Source organism: Schistocerca serialis, chromosome 7 (genome assembly GCF_023864345.2).
Source record: "Schistocerca serialis cubense isolate TAMUIC-IGC-003099 chromosome 7, iqSchSeri2.2, whole genome shotgun sequence".
NCBI lineage: Eukaryota > Metazoa > Arthropoda > Insecta > Orthoptera > Acrididae > Schistocerca > Schistocerca serialis.
The window spans coordinates 224,600,000-224,615,773 of NC_064644.1; positions in this window are offsets into that span (position 1 = coordinate 224,600,000).

Below are 15,774 nucleotides of genomic sequence, written 5' to 3' on the forward strand. Positions count from 1 at the left end.
GGGCAGCTGTACCTGTACACGCCATCCAAGCTCTGTTTGGCTCAATGCCCAAGCGTATCACGCCGTTATTACGGCCAGAAGTGGTTGTTCTGAGTACTGATTTCTCGGGATCTGTCCACCCAAATTTTGTGAAAATGTAATCACATGTCAGTTCTAGTATAATATATTTGTCCAATGAATATCCTTTTATCATCTGCATTTCTTCTTGGTGTAGTAATTTTAATGGCCACATAGTGTAATTATTGCGCAGCCTCCAATTGGAACTTCATGAAACTATAAAGGCTGAGCCGACCGTTGTGGCCGAGCGGTTCTAGGCGCTACAGTCTGGGACAGCGCGACCGTTACGGCCGCAGGTTCGAATCCTGCTTCGGGCATGGATAAGTGTGATGTCTTTAGGTTAGTTAGGTTTAAGTAGTTCTAAGTTCTAGGGGACTGATGACCTCAGAGGTTAAGTCTCATAGTGCTCAGAGCCATTTGAACCATTTTATAAATGCTGAAGCGGGAATATTCAAACGTGCCCGCATTTTTTCAACCGAAATTGGCCGGGGAAAAATAAAAGTGTTGCATTACTTATTGACCTCCCATCGTACATCTTTATTCTTCATGTCTACAAATTTGTAGCTCTCTGCCGCTAGATGGTTCCGAATTGTAGCATGTAACATAGTGCCGTGTAAAGTAACTACGTGGGTGCATGAGCAACAGCGTGCTGTAATCGAGTTAGGAATTTGAAGGCTTCGTCCTCACGTGAAGCATCCTCTCTTCCGGCATGATAACGACATACCACATACGAACGCTGCGACATTTGCAACAATCAGATGCCTTGGGTTCATTGTCGTCCGCCATACAATCCCGACTTGGTCCCATCCGTCTTTCATCTATTCTCAAAACTTAAAGAACGCCGACGAGGACTTCACTTTGATATTAATGAAGCGGAGCAAGCAGAGGTGAGATTTTGGCGCCATTAACAAATTCAACCATCCAGCGGTGACGGTATCAACAAACTGGTCTCTCGTCGGGAGAAATGTGTTCTGCGCCAGATGTAGAATGATAATTACCTTTGTTTCATTTTATGGGAGCCGGAACGATGAAAATGACAAAATTAACGTTCTTTTGTTTCCTTCATTATAAAATTATTTGGAGTTTTATGGATAAAACAAATCGAGTTTCACTCTTCTAAGTGAATTCTAAGTGTGTTTTTTATCGCTGCAAAGCTGACGCGCCGCGTGAACGGTTATAGCGACTTGGTGTGGCACCTCTGACGGCATCGCTCGCTGGCTGCAAGCAGGGTATGTTTTCAGAATTAGGCAGTGTTTTGTTTTCCATCGTAGTATGGCTTTATACCTGTGACAAGTGACTGTTCATATCGGTAAACATAAGCGCCTTACCGTGTGTGTTGACATGTGGAGTTTGCTTTGTGCTGTTTAGCTGTTCAATTTTGCGTATTTGACGAATTTTGCTTACGTATTTGGTTTGTGGATATCAATATGCCCCGTTTCAGCAATCGAGTGTTTAAGGAAAGGCACAATGAGATGAAGAAGAAACCTTTTGTTGTTTCGAAGGGAGATGCTGCTCAGACCGCTTCACCGGCTACTCCAAATGAATGTGATACAACTTCTTCCAGCAAGAATCTTTGTGACAGCAAAGAAGAATTTGAAAACTATGAAAGTGACAGTAATGATGTGAATGAAATAATTAACATTTCCTTGCTCTCTGATATTTTGAAACATAACGTATTATGCCAAGTTTGCAGAGAAAGAAGACTGGAATTGAAACAACTTCACACATTGGTTTGGCATGTAAAATGGTATTGAAGTGTAACAAACGTGCTGCAGAAGTTTCGTTTTCTAATTCTGACAGTATTCCTCATAGTGGTAATAGTGGAAAGAAGGTGTATGATATAAATGTTAGGCTAGTGTATGGCTTACGTTGCATTGGCAAGGGCAGTGCTGCTGGGACAATGTTACATGGAATTATGAACTTGCCAAAACCACCAACCAAGTTTGGATTTTGTAATGAATTGGTGGGATCTTCTGCTGAAGATATTGCTCAAGCAACAATGAAGAAAGCAGTTGAAGAAGCTGTGACAGATAATGGGAATTGTAGAGATTTTTGCTTTAGATGGATCATGGCAATGTAGAGGTCATAAATCTCTAAATGGAGTTGTGACAGCTACCAGTGGAGACCGTTGCAAAGTAATCGATGTTGCTATTCTCTCAAAATATTGTAGACGTAAGGTCAATACAAAGGACGAACATAGTGAAATTTGTGAAGCAAATTTTCACGGCACGAGTGGAGCGATGGAAGTAGAGGGAGTGAAAGCAATTTTTTCCAGATCACAGGAGCGGTATAATGTACGATACACTAACTATCTATGATATGGTGATTCTAAGGGATATAAAGCTGTAGAGGAACTCAAACCTTATAGCAATGAAACTCACATTAAAAAACAGGAGTGCACTGGGTATGTGCAGAAGAGCATGGTGCTCGCTTGCGCAAACTAATGCAGACATTAGGATCCCAGAAGCGTAGTTATGGTAAGACCCTTGGAGGAAGAGGAAGATTGACAGATGAAGCAACTGATAGATTGCAGAGGTATTATGGGTGTGCAATTAGGCAAAATACAAGAAGTACTGAGCATATGAGAAAAGCAGTATGGGCATTATTTTTTCATACTGCATCAACAAATGAGCACACACAACGTGCACTGTGCCCCACAGGTGATGACTCATCGTGTAAGAACCGATCAGGAAAGGTATATGCCCATAAAAATAGTTCACCAAACACAAAATCCAAATGAAAGTGTAAATAATTTAATTTGGATTAGGATTCCCAAAAGAGTGTTTGTACAGATAAAACACAGCATTTTGGAGTGTATGATGCAGTGGCAACATACAATGAAGGAAACATTATCAAATGTGATATGCTGAAACGTTTAGGTTTCCAACCAGGACACAGCACTATTTCCACAATGCGCCTAATTGATGAAGAAGGACTAAGAGGTGCAGGAAAAAGAGACAAAAACCTACAACATGCACCAAAAGGGAAGAGAAGACCAGTGAAAAGGAAACTAACACTGGAAAAAGAAGAGGATGCTGATAATCCACCATATGGGGCCGGAATATACACTCCTGGAAATTGAAATAAGAACACCGTGAATTCATTGTCCCAGGAAGGGGAAACTTTATTGACACATTCCTGGGGTCAGATACATCACATGATCACACTAACAGAACCACAGGCACATAGACACAGGCAACAGAGCATGCACAATGTCGGCACTAGTACAGTGTATATCCACCTTTCGCAGCAATGCAGGCTGCTATTCTCCCATGGAGACGATCGTAGAGATGCTGGATGTAGTCCTGTGGAACGGCTTGCCATGCCATTTCCACCTGGCGCCTCAGTTGGACCAGCGTTCGTGCTGGACGTGCAGACCGCGTGAGACGACGCTTCATCCAGTCCCAAACATGCTCAATGGGGGACAGATCCGGAGATCTTGCTGGCCAGGGTAGTTGACTTACACCTTCTAGAGCACGTTGGGTGGCACGGGATACATGCGGACGTGCATTGTCCTGTTGGAACAGCAAGTTCCCTTCCCGGTCTAGGAATGGTAGAACGATGGGTTCGATGACGGTTTGGATGTACCGTGCACTATTCAGTGTCCCCTCGACGATCACCAGTGGTGTACGGCCAGTGTAGGAGATCGCTCCCCACACCATGATGCCGGGTGTTGGCCCTGTGTGCCTCGGTCGTATGCAGTCCTGATTGTGGCGCTCACCTGCACGGCGCCAAACACGCATACGACCATCATTGGCACCAAGGCAGAAGCGACTCTCATCGCTGAAGACGACACGTCTCCATTCGTCCCTCCATTCACGCCTGTCGCGACATCACTGGAGGCGGGCTGCACGATGTTGGGGCGTGAGCGGAAGACGGCCTAACGGTGTGCGGGACCGTAGCCCAGCTTCATGGAGACGGTTGCGAATGGTCCTCGCCGATACCCCAGGAGCAACAGTGTCCCTAATTTGCTGGGAAGTGGCGGTGCGGTCCCCTACGGCACTGCGTAGGATCCTACGGTCTTGGCGTGCATCCGTGCGTCGCTGCGGTCCGGTCCCAGGTCGACGGGCACGTGCACCTTCCGCCGACCACTGGCGACAACATCGATGTACTGTGGAGACCTCACGCCCCACGTGTTGAGCAATTCGGCGGTACGTCCACCCGGCCTCCCGCATGCCCACTATACGCCCTCGCTCAAAGTCCGTCAACTGCACATACGGTTCACGTCCACGCTGTCGCGGCATGCTACCAGTGTTAAAGACTGCGATGGAGCTCCGTATGCCACGGCAAACTGGCTGACACTGACGGCGGCGGTGCACAAATGCTGCGCAGCTAGCGCCATTCGACGGCCAACACCGCGGTTCCTGGTGTGTCCGCTGTGCCGTGCGTGTGATCATTGCTTGTACAGCCTTCTCGCAGTGTCCGGAGCAAGTATGGTGGGTCTGACACACCGGTGTCAATGTGTTCTTTTTTCAATTTCCAGGAGTGTATTAAAAAACTTTGAACGCCATTTCCTGTAACTTTAAAATTTTTATCTTTGAGGAATATTTTCTCAAAACCTGCTAATAGTATATCAATGAAATTTATACACAATATTGTTTACTTCTTATCCTTCATTTTTTGTAACAAATGGTAAAAAAATTTTTGTATAATTCAAGAGTTATAGAAGAAAAAGTGCAAAGTTTAGAGAAAAAAAATAAGCATCTGTTTAAAAATTTGTAAAATAAAAACCAATAAATATTTCTTAACATGGCATTACAACTTTGTAAACAAATATTCACTGGACATGTACTCCAAATTTCAGAGCAATATGTTTAATGGTTTTAGAAAAAATGTTCCTTCTATTTGCTAAAATTAACATGGAGGAGATGTATCTTTCCGGTTCCCCTTAAAAGAGTTAAGATTTTTCACATAAAAAATTCTGAGGCACTTCTTTTCAGCACGCCCTCGTATTTGCTGACACTGACTTAAGTTATTGCTCGCAACAGCTATAGCTTCTTGTTGGCTTGTAACTGCAGTTTTAATGCAAATATTTCTCACGTAGTATAGTAGATAGTTATTCACTATATCATTGTATTGAACGGTATCTAACATATGCTCATCCTTTATAGTGGGGCCTGAAACAAGCGGTTAATAGCAAAATTAAAAATTAATGTATCTGTTATTCTAACCTGGGTGGTTCCTTTTCTATTTCTGAAGGAAGTGATTAAGAAAAAACTTGAAAGATTGATGGGGAAGACTGGTTAGCACAACCAATTTTTCCACACCTACGAACTGCAGTACTCTGCAAATCAGTAATTAGCTTTCAAAAATACCAAATCATCAACTATCTAAATCGCGATATAGTGGCTTAGAACAATAATGGGATCAGATATATAGTGCCTATGACAACGTACAGCTAAATTTCGAGTACCGTAGATTAGTAACTTAAAAAATTTGTAACCACTACCATTTGTAGAAACCCTCACAGGGGACACCGCTTTATCGTAGGCACCTTCAGTCTCAGGCGGGAGGGTTTGCGTGTTTTGATGAAGTCGAGAGCTGTGCCGGCGGTAGCGTAGCTACTGGCAGGGTCACCCAAGACGGAATGGTCTCGAAGAGGAGCCAGACGAAGTGTGTCCCACAACACAGCGTCGGGGGTGGGGGGTGGGGGACTCGCAGGATAAGTCGTCAACCCCTTTAGGGAAACTAACTCCGAAAAGAAAGTCCGGTCCTCCAGGTTGGGGGTTCAGTGCAAGACTGATACCACTGCATTGTAAAAAAATCTATTATTGCGAATAATTCAACAAGGATTGCCGGACTCCTCCTACGAAGAAAAACTGTGCTAGTATACAGGAATATTGATTTATCGGTGCTTAAATTTGGAACATGGATCGTGTGTACGCTGTTGCAAACAACAGCGATGAAAAGTCTTGCAGAAGGTGTTAAGGTATGGAATGGGAGTTGTTACACTGCAGGAAATCAGGTGGAGGGGAAGAGGAGAGACTTATAAGCACAAATTAACCCTGTAGTATTCAGAAAAGACGAAATACAAGGGGAGTATGGAGTTGGGTTTATAGTCTCCAAGAATATGCGTGGATCTTTCATTGCTTTCACCCCACATAGTGAAAGAATATGTACTCTGCATATGAAACTCAAATTTCACAATGTGACCTTTGTGACTGTACATCCACCAACCGAAGAATCAGATGAAGATACTGTGGACATCTATGATCAACTAAGGAGGTTTGTGACAGAATTCCCAGATATGATTCCAAATTAGTTCTTCGCGACTATGATGCAAAACTGGGAAAGGAAGAGGCGTTCAGATAAGCATCTGCTAAGAAAGTCTGCATACTGAAACTAGTAATAATGGTGAGAGGGTTGCGCAGTTTGCTTCTGCAAACAAGTTTAAGGCATTAAGGACCTGTTTTCCAAAGAAAAATATCTTCAAAGGGACATGGAAAGTACCTGGAACATATATTGATATCAAAGAGGTGAGAATCCGATAAGGAAAATGGGAGCACTTTGCGAGGAGCTAATTCTGATTCTGACCATCATCTAGCAGCCAAAATGAAACAAACTTGTCATGGCTGCCAAAGGAAGTAGGACCAGAGTAAAGAAATGTAATATAGAAAAACTGAAAGATAGGTCTACTGTTTAGGAGTACAAGAGCAGATTCAGACAGGAGTTACAAACAAAATATGGTGGAGATGATATAGACAAAGAATGAAACTCTATTAGAGATGCCATTAGGAGGAAAGCACATGAAATACAGGGGGAAAGAAGGAAAATATGTATGGTGATGAATGTAGACAGGCAGTGGAACAGAAAAACGACAAGATGTTCAGGATAGATGGAGAGAATGCTTCAACGGAATTTTGGAGAGCAATCCTACCAGGAATGAGCAGCCACACAATTGTACCACATGTCCAGAAGTAGAGGAACCAACATTGGAGGAAATACAGAAGGTAGTGTATTGTCTAAAAAATTACAAAGCACAGAAACTATGAAATAACTGCAGAGCTGCTAAAGAAAATGGGTGATAACTGATTTTCATAAGCAGATCCGTAGGCTTATTAAGTTGATATGGCATCAGGAAAGAATCCCAGAAGAATGGACCTTATGTGTAATTCAACCAATACATAAGAAAGGAGATAAGACCTGCTGTTCAAATTACCGAGGAAATCCCCTGGTGAATGTAACCCATAAGATCTTCTCTGATATTATCGACAACAGTTTAGCAACAAATGCAAAAGAAATACTGTGGGATTATCAGTGTGGATTTCGGCCTAATAGATCCACAACAGACCAGATATTTGTGTTGAGGCAAACACATGAAAAGGTACATGAGTATAACATTGAACTTCATAGTCTTTACGTAGACATCGAACTGGCCTTTGATAGTCTTGATAGAGCACAAATGCTAAATGATTTGCTGTTGCTTGGTATACCATCAAAGTATGTCTTACTTATTCAAGCCACATTGGCTGGCTCCATGGCTGCGGTGCGAGTGGGTGAAGAACTGAGAAATTGGTTTAGCATTAATAAAGGAGTTAGACAAGGGGGTGCACTCTCTACAGTGCCTTTCAAGCTGACTCTTGAAGCAGGCACGCGGAAGCTTCAGATATCTGGTTACATAGCGCACAAAGTCGACTCAGATATGTTCATATGCTGATGATTTAGCAATTATTAATAGAAGGAAGGTATCATTAGAGAGGACAATATGTGAGCTGAAAGAGACCTCAGAACCTAGAGGCCTTTCTATAAATGAAACATAGAAAAAATGGCTCTGAGCACTATGGGACTTAACATCCGAGGTCATCAGTCCCCTAGACCTTAGAACTACTTAAACCTAACTAAAATAAGGACATCACACACATCCATGCCCGAAGCAGGATTTGAACCTGCGACCGTAGCGGTAGCGCGGCTCCAGACGGAAGCGCCTAGAACCGCTCGGCCACACTGGCCGGCTGAAACATAGAGAAGTACATGAATTTCACACGAAGGAAAATAATAACTTGTGTAGAATATCAGTAGACGGTTTCAGTTTTGAACATATACTAAACTTTGATTATTTGGGCTCTAATATTAACAGCACAAATTCCTTGTCAGCTGGGATAAAACTGCTCATCCTAAGTGGTAATAGATGCTTCAGCACGTTTAAGAAATTGTTGGCCTGTAGGTAATTTAATTGGCAGCTGAAGCTGCAACTATATAAGGTCATGATGAGGCCAGTTGTAACCTACCGATGCGAACCATGGACGGTAACGAGTGTTTATGAGCAGCAGCTCAGGATATTTGAACGTAGAGTGCTGCTCAAGATCTATGGGGCAGTTCGGGATAATAATGGTTTCTGGAGATCTCGGACGAATACTCAGCTGCATCGCCTCGTACAAGGGGCTGACATCGTAAGAATTATAAAAAGTAGAAGAGTACCCTAGCTTGGACATGTCCTCAGGACGGATACTGGAAGAACAACTAAAAAGATTTTTGAATGGAGGCCAACCAGAAGAAGACAGAGAGAAAGGCCACGATCGATGTGGAAGAAGATATAAAATCTCTTAAAGTCCGAGGATGGCGGAGAACCGCGCTGGAGAGGGCAGAATGCAGGAAGCTTGTTGATGAGACTAAAACCCACATGGTTTGTAATGCCGTGAGAAGAAGAAGACTATTTACAGAAAAAGTCTACATAAAAGAATTCTAAATGCAACACATTGATCTGTCAAAACAGTAATCATTCAATATCAATCAAAACATTTTTATCCATAGGCGTCGATGTTTGCGTTTATGTTCTGGCGTCTCAGTTTCTATTTTCATTTTTTATTCTCATTTATTAATTATTTTCGCCTGTAATATTTCTGATATGAACCCTAGATTTGGCGGAGGCTTAAAGGAGGTAGCACTACCTCAATCTCATAAAATTACTTTCATCTTCTTGGGCTGGGATGTTCTCGACAATTTTCAGTAAGTTATATGTTTTGAGTTACGGAACCGCTAAAAATAGCTTTAGAGTGGAGAAAGCATCAAGCCGCACCTCGTTTCTGCCCTGAAGCTGTTTTCATTACGGATACCGCGTTGATAATGTAAAGTGGAATAACTTGTTTGAAAATATTGAGGAGAGAACGGATGAAGGGAGGCATAAATTACTGTGTTTAAAATTTTAAGCAGGTATAATAAAAGTGAAAAGTAATTTAGTGTTAAAAGTATACTCCATTACTGCTTAGCTTGTACATCGATATGGAAGTAAACAAAAGTGCAGAAGAGACATTAAGCTACACGAGGAAAATACTGAAATGTGAAGTTTTGCAGACAGTATTGCGCCACGGGCTACACAGAAAGAAAGAAAGATTGCCGGCCGGTGTGGCCTAGCGGTTCTAGGCGCTTCAGCTAGGTACCGGGCGACCGCTACGGTCGCAGGTTTGAATCCAGCCTCGGGCATGGATGTGTGTGATGTCCTTAGGTTAGTTAGGTGCAAGTAGTTCTAAGTTCTAGGGGACTGATGACCTCAGATGTTAAGTCCCGTAGTGCTCAGAGCCATTTGAAAGATTAGAAGATTTAATTGAATGAAGCGCTTTCCAGTATGCGTCGTCGGTAGCTATTTTAAGTTTTGTTTTGGTCAGCAGAATATAAACACTGCTCATTACATATTTCATTCGACGCCTAGCACCGACAGGAGACATCGGTTGGTTTCTAGTCACAGACAAAAAAATGTTTCTTGAAGTATGATTTTATGCGCGCGCGTTATAAAGAAGTCCAAAATACTCTAACACGGCGTTCGGTCTGACAGTTGTGTTAACAGGAGCAGTAAGACACTAACAATAAGCTGTAGTCCAGCTTCGACTCTGTAGCGCTCAGCTTCCCCTGTAACGTCTCGAGTGCTGCATCGCACTTATTTATTTATTATTTATTTACCTAACAACATAGAGCCAAAAGCCCCTGTCGTATGTTGAACCAGGTTGTCTACCTATTTTTCATTACATTGCTATGGGCTCATTGTATGTTACATCTAATGAAAATTACAATAAACCATTTAGTAATTACTATGCCGGAGAAATAGAAAAAAGTAATTACGATTTGCATTTGTTTATGAGAAGTGAAATAACACAGAAAAGTTACAGGAAGTTAGATTTAAACTATAAGGACTAGTAATACTGGACATAGACAAGCGGTGCACGAAAGAGAGGAGGAAGAACGTGATAAAGCAGAATTAATGGAGACAGAGGACCAGAAATAGGCATAGCTGACTGAGAATCGGAAAGGGAAAGAAGTGGCTGACTGAGTGAACTCTAGCTGTGATTGAGAAAGTGTTTCTTAAGAGCCACAGCGCGTTTAATTGTGTACAGAGTACAGGGTTATTTCAGCAGAGGCGAACGACAACACCAAAAAACTTAGTTTGCCATTTTTTTGGTTATGTTTTATGGATGGTCACAGCTAATGTGGTGAGACCTCGTATTTATGCTAATACTAAATTGCAGTCCCCGTGTTGTTCTAATCTGCTTTACAATTTCCTTCAAACATGCTGAACGGGACAAGACAAGGACGAAGAAGAAGATACTAAATTGGTCTTCAGACGAAATAATCAAACTGGAAATACTAATTATATCGTTTCGTCATTAAGAAGTATAATTCGTTTGGAAAAGTGACATCTCGATTCACTGTTGAAAGGAGTCTTCCTAGGTGGAAAGAGAGAGTGTTTGTGCAGTGATAAAACACAGGACGCCCATTCAATTGGACAGCATTTCAAATCCCCATCCGGCCATACAGCTGATTCAAGTTTTCGGTGACTTTGCTGAATCCCTTGAGGCAAATTTCGCGATTGTCTCTTTGAAAAGATACGGCTAATTTCCTTCCTGTCCTTCCCAAATCCGAGCTTGTGCCGTGTCATTAACAAATTCGTTGCTGATAGGACGCTACACCATTACCTACCTTTGTCGCAGCTGATGTCACATTAAAGTGTGCGAGGCGGGTTACTCGAGAAGTTCCCAGCGTGCCCCTGTGACAGGTTTCTGTTGGTAACACTGAATTTCGGCCACAATTGTGTTAATAATAGGTTTTAGATTAGATTTACTTTCATTCCAATTGATCCGTAGTGAGGAGGTCTTCCAGGATGTGGAACATGTCAGAAAAACAACAATACATGACAAATATTTACAACTAAAACAAATAAGCTAATGTACCATTCCACAGGTGCCAAGTGGAATGATTGTCATTTTTTAATAAACATTATATGAAAGAGTCATTTTACAAATACTAATGCACTGAATTTAAAATAAAAAAGTTTTTTATTTATTTATAAGGTAATAAACATGTAATACAACTATTATAATACTTATTTACAATGGACACATTACTGCACTGAAATGGTGCAGAAGTTAGATTGTACTTACACACACACACACACAGATAGATATATATATATATATCTAAGTCAGTTGGTTTTACCGAGAAATGTCAGTGGCGGCGTCAGGTTTTCGTCTCAAGTTGTAAATAAACACGTCTTTTACGCAAAGTATAAAATTTATTTTACTCTTTAGGCACGTAGTACAACAACCCTTAAAACTGAAGACTTGTGACTTACACCGTCAACACTAAATCATTGTACACAGTAAAGAATATGTATTCCAATCACGATATACGTGAATTTGATGATCTAACTAGACTTATTGGTGAGCCCTTATGCAACCTATGGAAATAAGCATAAACTTCATAGATCTCAAAGTAGGGAATTAATCAAAATTCACTCGATTGGGAATCTATACAAACTCATCAGCATCTCAAGCTCCAGCAAATTATCTCTTAAGGCTACGTTACAGGCTAGTCCTTTTCACAATCTACGTCTGCCTTAGAATGTAGAATGGGAAAGAAAATTGAGGCTCTATAAGATGATCGGATTGACCTTAGGAAAGGTAGTACTGACATTGCGCTTGACAATAGACGCAAGACTTGATAAAAACGAAAATCCTTTCAGAATTTGTGATCTTGAAATAGAGTTGTAAAATATAAACTGGTGTCAGATGTCAGAAACTCAGAGAAAAATAAGTGTAATCTGCAGGTAAAGACGGGTAATACACAATATGTACAAGAACCAAGATGGAAAAATAAGAAGTGATGAGCAGAGCGAAGTGCTCGACTTAAAACGCGTGTACGACAGGATTCCAGTCTTTCGCACCTGTTATCCATTCTGTACATCGAGTGAGCAATGACGGGAATAAAAGAAAGTTCCAGAAGTGGGATTAAAATTCAGGGAGAACGAATAAGAACGGCAGGGTTAGCTGGTGACATTGCTACCCTCGGTGAAAGTGAGAAAGAAGCTCAGGACGGAATGGCACGAACAGTCTAATGAACATAAACCGAATAACGACAAAAGTAATGAGATGCAGAAATGAGACTAGAGAGAGACTTAACAACAAAGTTTGGGACTACAAAGTAATCGAAGTGAATGAATTCGGCTACGATGCAAGCGAAGTAGCACATGATGGACGAAGCAGGACGGAAACGGCAAGGAGACCAGCATCAGGAAAGAGGACTTTCCTGGCCAAAGTGAGTGTGCTAGTATCAGGCATTAGCCTTAATCTGAAGAAGAAATTTCTGATTATGTGCGTTTGGACCACAACACAGTATGAAGGAAAGTCGTGGATTGTGAAAGAATTTCGAAAGAGTGGAATCTCTCTCTATGACTCTCAACTTGTCTCGTGATCGAGAATGTCGACGTGGTAGAATGCATCTAGGGAACAATTTCTTTTGACTGAAATAACACTGTCTTTGAAAACACGTTAAGTCGAAACGCGTAAGGTTGTTGAAAAATAAGTGTGGTCAAGACATAAGAAAAGTTATCAGAAGTCCATCCAAATGGCCGCATCGTCTCACAGCATTTTCGTACAAACTGCAGCCATATCTCTGCCATGTTTTATATCCGTGCATTATGCCATGCCAGAGACCGGAAATTTCACCCGTCGGAATCACCAGGGTTTCCGAAAACAACGAGTGTGTGAAACCCAACTTCCTCTGTTCGTCCATGAGACACAGAAGATAATAGTACAGGTGTCCGATTGCACAACTTGTTCCTTGACTTCCGAAAGGCACTGCATACGTTTCCGCAGTGCTGTCTGATGAAACAAAATACGAGAAAATGGAATACCAGACCAACTGTATGACTGGATTGAAGAGTTTCTAGTAAACATAACACAGAACGTCATTCTGAACGGAGGGTAGTCTTCACACGTAATAGCAACTTCGAGCGTGCAGCAGGGAAGTCTTTTAGGACCATTACTTTTCACGATATATATAAACGATCTAGCAGAAAACGTCGAGAGTTCCGTCAGGCTTTTCGCGGATTATGCTTTTGCACACAGAGAAGTCGCGACGTTAGAAAATTGTAACTAAATGCAGGAAGACTTATAGACGATTGACGCTTGGTGCAGGAAGTGGAAATTAACCCTCAACATAAACAAATGTGTCGTATTGCGGATACATAGACAGAAAGACTACTTATGGTATGATTAAAAAATAACAGAAAACTCACTGGAAGCAGTTACGTCCACAAGATATCTAGGAGTATGCGTACAGAGCGATTTGAAGTGGACCGAAGACATAAAATTAATCGCTACTAAGACACGTGCAAGACTGAGATTCACTGAAAGAATGCATAGGAAATGTAGCCCAGCAACGAAGAAAGTTCAATCAATACCTAAATATTGCTCATTAGTACGTGATCCTTACCGGATTGTATTGGTATAGGGAAAGAAGAAAACTACCTTTCGTTACGCGTTCATTGAGTATGCATTAAACCGCCACGGCGATGCTTAGCCAACTACAGTGGCAGACACTGCAAGAGAGGCGTTCTGCATCACGTTATGGTCCAAGGTTAATGTTAGTAGAGCGTACATTCCTAGAAGAGTTAACCAACATATTGCTTTCTACTAGGCATATCTCGTGAAATGAGCATGAACATAAAATTATATTCGAGCCCGCACGGAGGCTTAGCAGCAGTCGTTCCTTTCGCGCACCATACGCGGCTGGGAAAGGAAAATGGGGAAGTGAGAATGGTGCACTAAGTATCTTTCGCTACATACCGTAAGGTGGCTTGCGCAGTATAGATGTAGGTGCAGGTATAGGTATAGGTATAGAATCGAAGTGCTGAAGATGTGGTGCTATAGAAAAATATTATATGAGCAGATTGCCTGTAGAATCTTCGACAGGAAGATCTGGATAAAACTGAGAAGGAGAAGAAGAAGAAGAAGAAGAAGAAGGGACAGAATCATAGGACGTGAATTATGACATCAAGGAGTCATGGTGCATGATGGCGTTGTAGGAAATGAAAACTGGAGGAGGAGACAGAGACTGGAGTACGTGCATCAACAAATTGGTGATTGAGAACGTTGGATATAAGTTTCGCTCTGAGATGAAAAGTTGGAGACAGGAATTCGTGACAGACCTGATGTTACCAATCAGAATGGTTCAAATGGCTCTGAGCACTATGGGACTTGACATCTGAGGTCATCAGTCTCCTAGAACTTAGAACTACTTAAACCTAACTAACCTACGGACATCACACACATCCATGCCCGAGGCAGGACTCGAACCTGCGACCGTAGCAGCAGCGCGGTTCCGGACTGAAGCACCTAGAACGGCTCGGCCACAGTGGCCGGCTGACCAATCAGAAGAGGAATCATGTTTGCCTTGTGCTTCACAGATAAATAATGTTAATTTCAGTAAAACCCACCGCAGCTTTATATTACATACATTTATTACTGCGCAACCTGTTTCCTTCTAAATGAACGAAAACTGTTGGTGAACATTCAGTCACCTGAAGATGATGATATTATTAAAATATAGTGAGAAGAATGGCGAAGAATGAAGTAAAAATGGGTTAATTGATTGACGGGACCAGTGCACTATGCGCGAAGGCGGATTTCCTGTCTCTCTCCGGACTCCAGAGTGAGCCATGCAGCCGCAGAGATATTGGATCGTGACGAGATGGTGCGTGCTTTATCCGAGTTCCACGGCCGCACCGCGATCATTTTTATTCGCAGACCTGCTTCGTATATTTTTTCGAACGCTTTTTCCATTAATTCAGCGGCGCTGGTGGCGTGTGGAAACAGGACGAGCGGCGAACGGACGTGCGGGCCCTGCCGATGAGGCCCGCAGTCAGCTCTGGCGGGCATTATGCGTCGCCACGGCCGCCGGCCATCGGCGCGCCATCGGCTGCGGGACGGGCTGGGATTGGGAATTATGTCCGCCAGATGTGCTGTCACGTCGCTGCCTGTCCCCTCTTTCCCCCATCCGACTCAGCTACCGGCCTCTCATCACCGGCGCAGTGGGGAAAGAAATGGGCGAGGTGGCTCTCATATAAAGCTCTGGACTACTACTGCACAGCTTTGCGTTGCAAACAGACCGCGGCACGGCAACGGACGCGTCGCTCGAGTAGTGTTCTCGCTTCGGTGCTCAGCCATTATAGCCTGGCTAAAATTACTTGATACGTGACGTCTGTCACTTGCCGCTATAGCATTGCCACATTGACTGCCGAATAAAGTACGGTTATACATTGAGGTGATTAGAGCCGTGGAGTAGCGATATGCACATATACACATGGCGGTAATATCGTCTACATATGGTACACTATATGATCAAAAGTATCGGGACCGCCCCAAAAAACTTACTTTTCTCATATTCGGTGCATTCAGCTGCCACCTACTGCCAGGTACTCCGTATCAGCGACCTGAGAGAGCAGAATGG